The sequence below is a fragment of the Cupressus sempervirens genome, chromosome 6 (genome assembly GCF_028749045.1).
Source record: "Cupressus sempervirens isolate cs-2001-9-10 chromosome 6, ASM2874904v1, whole genome shotgun sequence".
In the NCBI taxonomy this organism is placed as follows: Eukaryota; Viridiplantae; Streptophyta; class Pinopsida; order Cupressales; family Cupressaceae; genus Cupressus; species Cupressus sempervirens.
In genome coordinates, this window is record NC_143123.1 from 456311535 (window position 1) to 456318051 (window position 6517).

Sequence of the window (6517 nt, forward strand, 5' to 3'; positions counted from 1 at the left end):
CCTATGTAAGGGGATTGCAAAAAACAAGATCATTGAAGAATCATAAGAATAGGGGGAGAAGTAGTTGGTTTTAGCTTTAGATCTCTATGATTCATGGTTTGAGAATATTTCTTATCTGCTAACATTTGGTGAATGTCCAGAAGGCTTAATTGCAAGACAAAAAAGAGATCTTAAATTGAAAGCAACTAAGTATGTGATTTGGGATGGAAAATTATTTTAAAAATCCATTGATGGAACTTTCCTTAGGTGCATGGACAAGCAACAACAAGAAAATTTGTTGAGAACATTTCATGATGAAGCTTGCAAAGGACACTTTTCATCTTTAGTCACAGCTTTTAAAATACTAAGGCAGTGTTATTATTGGCTTGGAATGTTTAAAGATGCCTATGCCTGGGTAGCAAGATGTGAGAAATGCAAGATGTTTTTTGGGCGTCCTCAATTAGCTACTCTATCGTTAAGACCTGTCATCATCGAAGGACCTTTTCAATAATGGGGTCTCGACTTTATTGGTCTGATTAATCTAGCATCCACTACATGTCACTAGTATGTAATAACTACAACTGACTACTTCACTAAGTGGGTGGAAGCTAAAGCTACCAAGAAAACTACTTTTGAGGTGGTATGCGAATTCATAAAACATACTAGTCATGTTTGGTGTTCCCATTAAAGTAGTGATGGACAATGCATCTTATTTTTCTTCAATTGAAATTACCAATTTTTGTTTTGAGTATGGGATTATTGTCGATCATTCATCTAATTATTTCCCTCAAGGAAATGGTCAAGCTGAGTCTAGTAACAAGAATTTGATGAATATTGCTAAGAAATTGGTTTCAGATAATCAAAAGACTTGGCATAAAAAGATTCATGAAGCACTCTAGGCAAATAGAGTGACACCTAAAAGGGCAATCGACATATCTCCTTTTGAATTAGTTTATGGAACTGAGGTTAATCTTCCCTTACCTTTGGAATTAGCCACAAATAAACTCAGAAAAATGATTGAAGATGATATTTATAAAGATGGCCTAGAGAAGAGGATTATGTACCTGAGCAAACTTGAAGAGGAAAGAGAGGAAATTGTAGATCACATCACACAGCATCAGATGTGAGTGAAGGATCTATTTGATAAGAAAGCAAGAACACAAAAATTCATGGTAGGAGACAATGTGTTACTCTAGGATAAGCATAATGCTCCCAAAGGTATGCATAAAAAATTTGATACTTTATGGAAGGGTCCATTCAGAATTCATTAGGCATTTGGGAATAATTATTTCAAACTGGCTTATCAAGATGGAGAAGTGTTGCCCCTGACCTATAATGGTCAGGATTTGAAACTTTACCAGATTGTAAACTAACATGTAACCCATGTATTGTATTTTAGTTAGTTTTAGTTTCTTCCTATGTTTCCTTAGGTAGCTTTCCTTCCTTTACCTTTGTTTCCTTTTTTTTCTCTGTTTTGTTTTGTTGTGTTGCCACCTTTTATTCTTTTGTGAAACTAGAGATTTTGAGTTCCTCACTTGGGTATGCTCTACCCAAGTCCCTAGTCAGAGCCAGCTGTTGTGCCACTTTTTATCCCATATCCATGATGCAAAGTGGAAAATGTTATGTCATTGGTTAAGTCTAGGTGTGTCTAGATCAAGTTTCAATCTTTCTTAAGTATAAAGTTTCTCCATTGGATTATCCATTCTTCCCTTCCAATGCATCACATGGCCAGGTGGGTTCCCTCTATGTCAGGAGTTTGTGGGTAGTCTAGGACCTAATCTGATGGAGATTCTGGAAATTCACAAAGTGGTTTTCGATAGTGGACTTGTTTATGGTTTATCATGTTTTTCATGTAAAAATATGAAGCTTGCTGAAAAATAGAGAATTGCCTTCTCCTCGGCGGGTTTTCTACCCTTGAAGGTGATTTTTCGTAGAGATTAACAAATGAGGCTTACAGATTAAAACAAGAAGGAAATGAGTTTTTCTATGGATAAGTGATATCTTCATTATAGTCTTCTACCTTGGGAAGCACTCGAGATTCATCATAGTACTCAGAATCACCTAAATCTAAAGTGACTTCTCCATGGCAAGCTTTCGACCCATGAAGTCAATTTTTTTGACTAAGGCATTTGTGAAAGAAAAAGACAAGTAAGTGGGTCCCTCTTTGACTTTAGTAGCCCTTTTGTGATTTTTGAAACTAAGAGGCATATTGACTTAAAGGATAAAGTGAAAATAAAAGCATGGGCAAAAAAATGGAAATCGCCTTCTCCTAGGCAGGTTTCCAACCCTTGAAGGTGATTTTCCATATCCAGGAAGAAATTGGCTTTGTAAGCAAATTGGGTACACAAATTGCACGTAAGACATCTTAAGATGACAAGGGAAATAAGCTAATCATGGTTGGAGAAGTGTAGTTAGTAGAATTTGGTTGAGTGGATATTTCATTATGGAGTACTATGTTCTTAATTCTCCAAGACTAGGTGAAAGATGGGAAGATAAGTATGTAATAAAGGAAAGTTACCATTGGGCCAATGAAAATAGTGAAAAGACATGGAAAAGTCTGTTAGAAACCCCCACATTTACTAGTTCAACGGATTTATTATTTAATTCGCTCGTGTGGCATGGATCTTGAAAATTGAGGGGTAGATTAAGATTTCTATATAGAGAGAAACATAACAGTTTTTCAAATTACCATTTTTTTCTTGAACTATTATGTTGTTGAATTGCACAACTTTTTCAAATCTCTTATACTTGCAAATTCTATCCCCTGTGCTTCCTTCAATTTTAAGGTTTCAATCCACTTCTATCTCAAATAAAATGGCCTCCAAATTTGTTGGGTTTGATGGACTTAATGGGATCAAATCCACACTACAAAATTTCATAGATACCTCGCTTCATTTCTTTGACATGCAAGAATTTCAAAGGAGGTTGAGGTCGGAGCCAATTCACCCTATAACTGAGAAACTCCAACGAAGTGTGTTAATGGAAGAAACTAGTTTCCCGATGGCCGTGCAAGCTCCAAAATTTATTTTTGAATGCATAAATAATTACAATTTGGACACCAGGAAAATTTTATTACCTGATCATACAGTGCTAATGTCAATTGATAGGAAAATTGTGGTGAATTGTCTCTGAGTCCTAGAACAAGAAGAATTTTCAGAATTGACAATAGGAGGGGCAATGTCTGAGTTCTCCTTGAAGAAAATGGTGTGGAGAAAAGAAATTATGAGGTCCTAGTTCCAAAAGCCCCAGGGCGCTAGAAGTAAGGTTCCTAAGACTCTATTTGGCACCAATCTCAAGCCCAAAATCATAGACATTTTGGTTCTCTTGCACAGACTGAAAGGTGAGGTAGAAGCACTTAATTTTATTGAACAATATTTCTTTCTAGTGCAAATTATCTATTCAGATACACATTATGTTGACTAGGCCTCTGAATTAAGTGAGCATCTATCTAGAGCCCTTAGCACCGCAAAATTTTACAACACATTTTACATGTCTTCTTTCCTGATTTATATGTTAGCTTCTCCACAACTATCATCAAGCCTTTCCAGAATAGAGAACTTCCCTAATGATGTAAAAAGCTATGTATTATATCCATGCTTACAATTGCAAAATAGCTATGCAAAATATGTCAAAGTTAATGACTCATTTATGATGAGAATCTATAGGGAACTCCAAGGATGCCCAAAGAGGAGGTTCAGCCTGGAGGTACTGGAGGCCTTAGTCAGTTTGGTAGCTATTTTATCTAGCTCTCATCCTTTTCATATTTGTGTCTTGCAGCTTTTGACAAATTTCCTTTAAAGCTGCCCAGATATCTAAGTGATATGATCATGCTAATAGAGATCATGAGGCAAGCAATCCAGGTGAAAGTGTTGAGTGCAAGCTTGAAGAAGAAAGGGTATGAATTCCCTATGAAGGTTGGGGCTTACAATTGCAAGTCTCACTTTGATGCTAAAAATATGCTCAAAGCATTTGAGACCAAGTATAAGTTAGAAGAATATGAGGTCATGACACCTATGTTCGATCCAAATGGGTATGCAAGAGAGGTTTTACAGATTGGCAGTGTGATCAAACATGTTACCACTATCAAAGACTATTGGGTGGACTGTAGAAATGAATCTAAGAGCAAAGATCGTGCTTTTGCTAGGTTCACAGTGGAGTAGATCAAAACATATGGCATCAATTTTGATGTAGAAGGCTTAGAGGATGATGGCCAAAATATGTATAGCAATACATATTTAACTAACTTAAGGGGGATTCCCATCAGTTCCAAACCATATTTAGATGTGGAGGAAGATTTTGATATCATGATGGCTAGGATCATCAATAGAACTGGGAAATGGGTTGAGTGGATAGCTAAAAACAGTCAGAGTAAGAGCACAGCCACTCAAGCTTCTTCGACAACTGCTACCCTGACTTCTTCTCAAAGTGCCACACCAGGTGTGATAGCAACAACCACTCAAGGACTATCTCAACCTGTAGGAGGAGGTGACCAACCCCCAGATAAGAACATTTCAATAACTCAGACTTGTCAAGATGGTTCACTGCCAGTTATTGGAACCCATACTGGTGCTGAAGAAAAGAAGATGGAAGAGCCAAAGGACACGGCTTCCACTCTAGTCCCATCCCCTCATGCCACTCAAGTCCCATCTCCTCACACTACCCCAGTTCCTTCTCCTCATCATAGCCTTGTTCCATCAATAAGTGCTTCACTTCTGAGGCCAAGTGGTTCCCCTATACAAATAGTAGAGTTAAGAGATGGAAAGAATAGTAGTAGTGAGTGTACTGAATCTGATGAGGCAACAAAAAAAACCTAGGAGGTGGAGAAAATTTAAAACTCTTCTAGGCTCATTTCCCAAGATCCAAAGAACCCTTTATCCTCAATTGCAATGCTCGTGACCCTAGCTAAAACGAAGATGTTTAGCATAGAATCACTTGGGCTAGACTCCAAGGTAATAAGTATTGATTCTTGGTTGGAGGACACTTTGGAAAGGAAGAGAAAAAGGAGAGATGAAGGTGCCCCTGCCAAGGATACTATTTCTCTTGCAGTTCACTTTGGATCTGCATTAGCAAAAGTTAAGAAGTAGAAGACTTTGTCCATACTTGGGCAAGATCCAGAAATAGGGCACTTGAAAATGGAAATAGCCAAGCTGAACAAAAGAGGGAGAATCAAGGACATGATGGTTGATGATTTCACTCTACATTCAGTTGACCTTGGAGAGGCCAAACATGATACAAAGGCTGGCTTGTAGAGGTCAAGTAATGAAGTAATAGAAGGAAAGTTAGAAATTCTTAAGTTGTCAAAGATTAGGATGAAAGCTGAGATAGAGGAGTTGAACAAGTTCATCAGGAAACTAGTCACCTCGTTGGAAACTATCTATGGTGTATTAGTGATTGAGAATCCTACTACTGCTGAAGTGCAAGCCCTCATTTCTCAACTTCAAGAAGATAGACACTTTGGCTAGATTGGAAAGGAATGGATTGAGAAGCTCAAATTAGAAGGAGTTTCCATCATAGAAAAAATTAGTAATGTTATCCTTAGACTAGAAATAGAAAAGGATAACCTCTTATCAAATAGCAATACTCTGGCTAGAGAAAGGGCAAAGTGTGATGATTACATCTCCCTTCTAAAGATGATCATCCAAATGAAGGCAAAGGAAGCAATTGAAGCAAAGATCTTGAAGAAGGGAAATGAACCTTTGTTGGAGTGGCTTCAAAGGATGTAGTTCAAGCTAGAAATGATTCAACTGGCTGAAAAGTGACTCAAAGAAACAAAGGATAAAGCAAAGAAGACTGAAGATAGAGGATTCAAATTCATGAAAGGGTTACACACTAATTCACAAACTAGTAGCCAAGGAAAGGCTCTCATTGGAACAGATGTAATGAAAGGTAACTTTTCTATATTTTTGGATAATCTATCTGAAGTGACTTCTAGTAGTCAAAATAGAGTTGCAAAACTCTAGACACTTAGTAGATGTATACACGTGGCCACAAAGGAGTTTCCAAATCAATTGAATTTTGTGAAAGAGTGGCTAGGGAACATTCAAAATGGCTCTTGAGATTCACCAACATACAAGTGTCCAACCATGAAGAGCTAATTCCAATTATAGTTTCTGCAAAGGCATATAGAGCGAAAACAAAAATGGGGAAGAAGTATAAATGGTTTACATTATGCCCTCTTTTCATTTTCTTTTGTAATTTTTGTAATACGAGAAATTGGCATCTTGCCATTTGTCATTTTTAGAAGATGAACCGATTAAGCTTCTATTGTAACAGTCATCTTGAAACTCTATATGTATGAAATTGAAAGACTAATGAAAGGTCAACAAATTTTTGGTGTGAGATACTTTATGTTGCAGAGACAATTAATGGTATTGTGTGTCAATTATTTCCTATTCCATTTTCTATCATTTCTAGTTTGTGTTTTCTCTTTTGTCTGAATTGAAGCAAGGAAAGAACATAGTTTCACTCCCTTTTTTTGAGGTAGTGAAAAAATGTGATAAGAATTGTTATTGTTTGTTTAGAGAGAGATCTCTTTAAG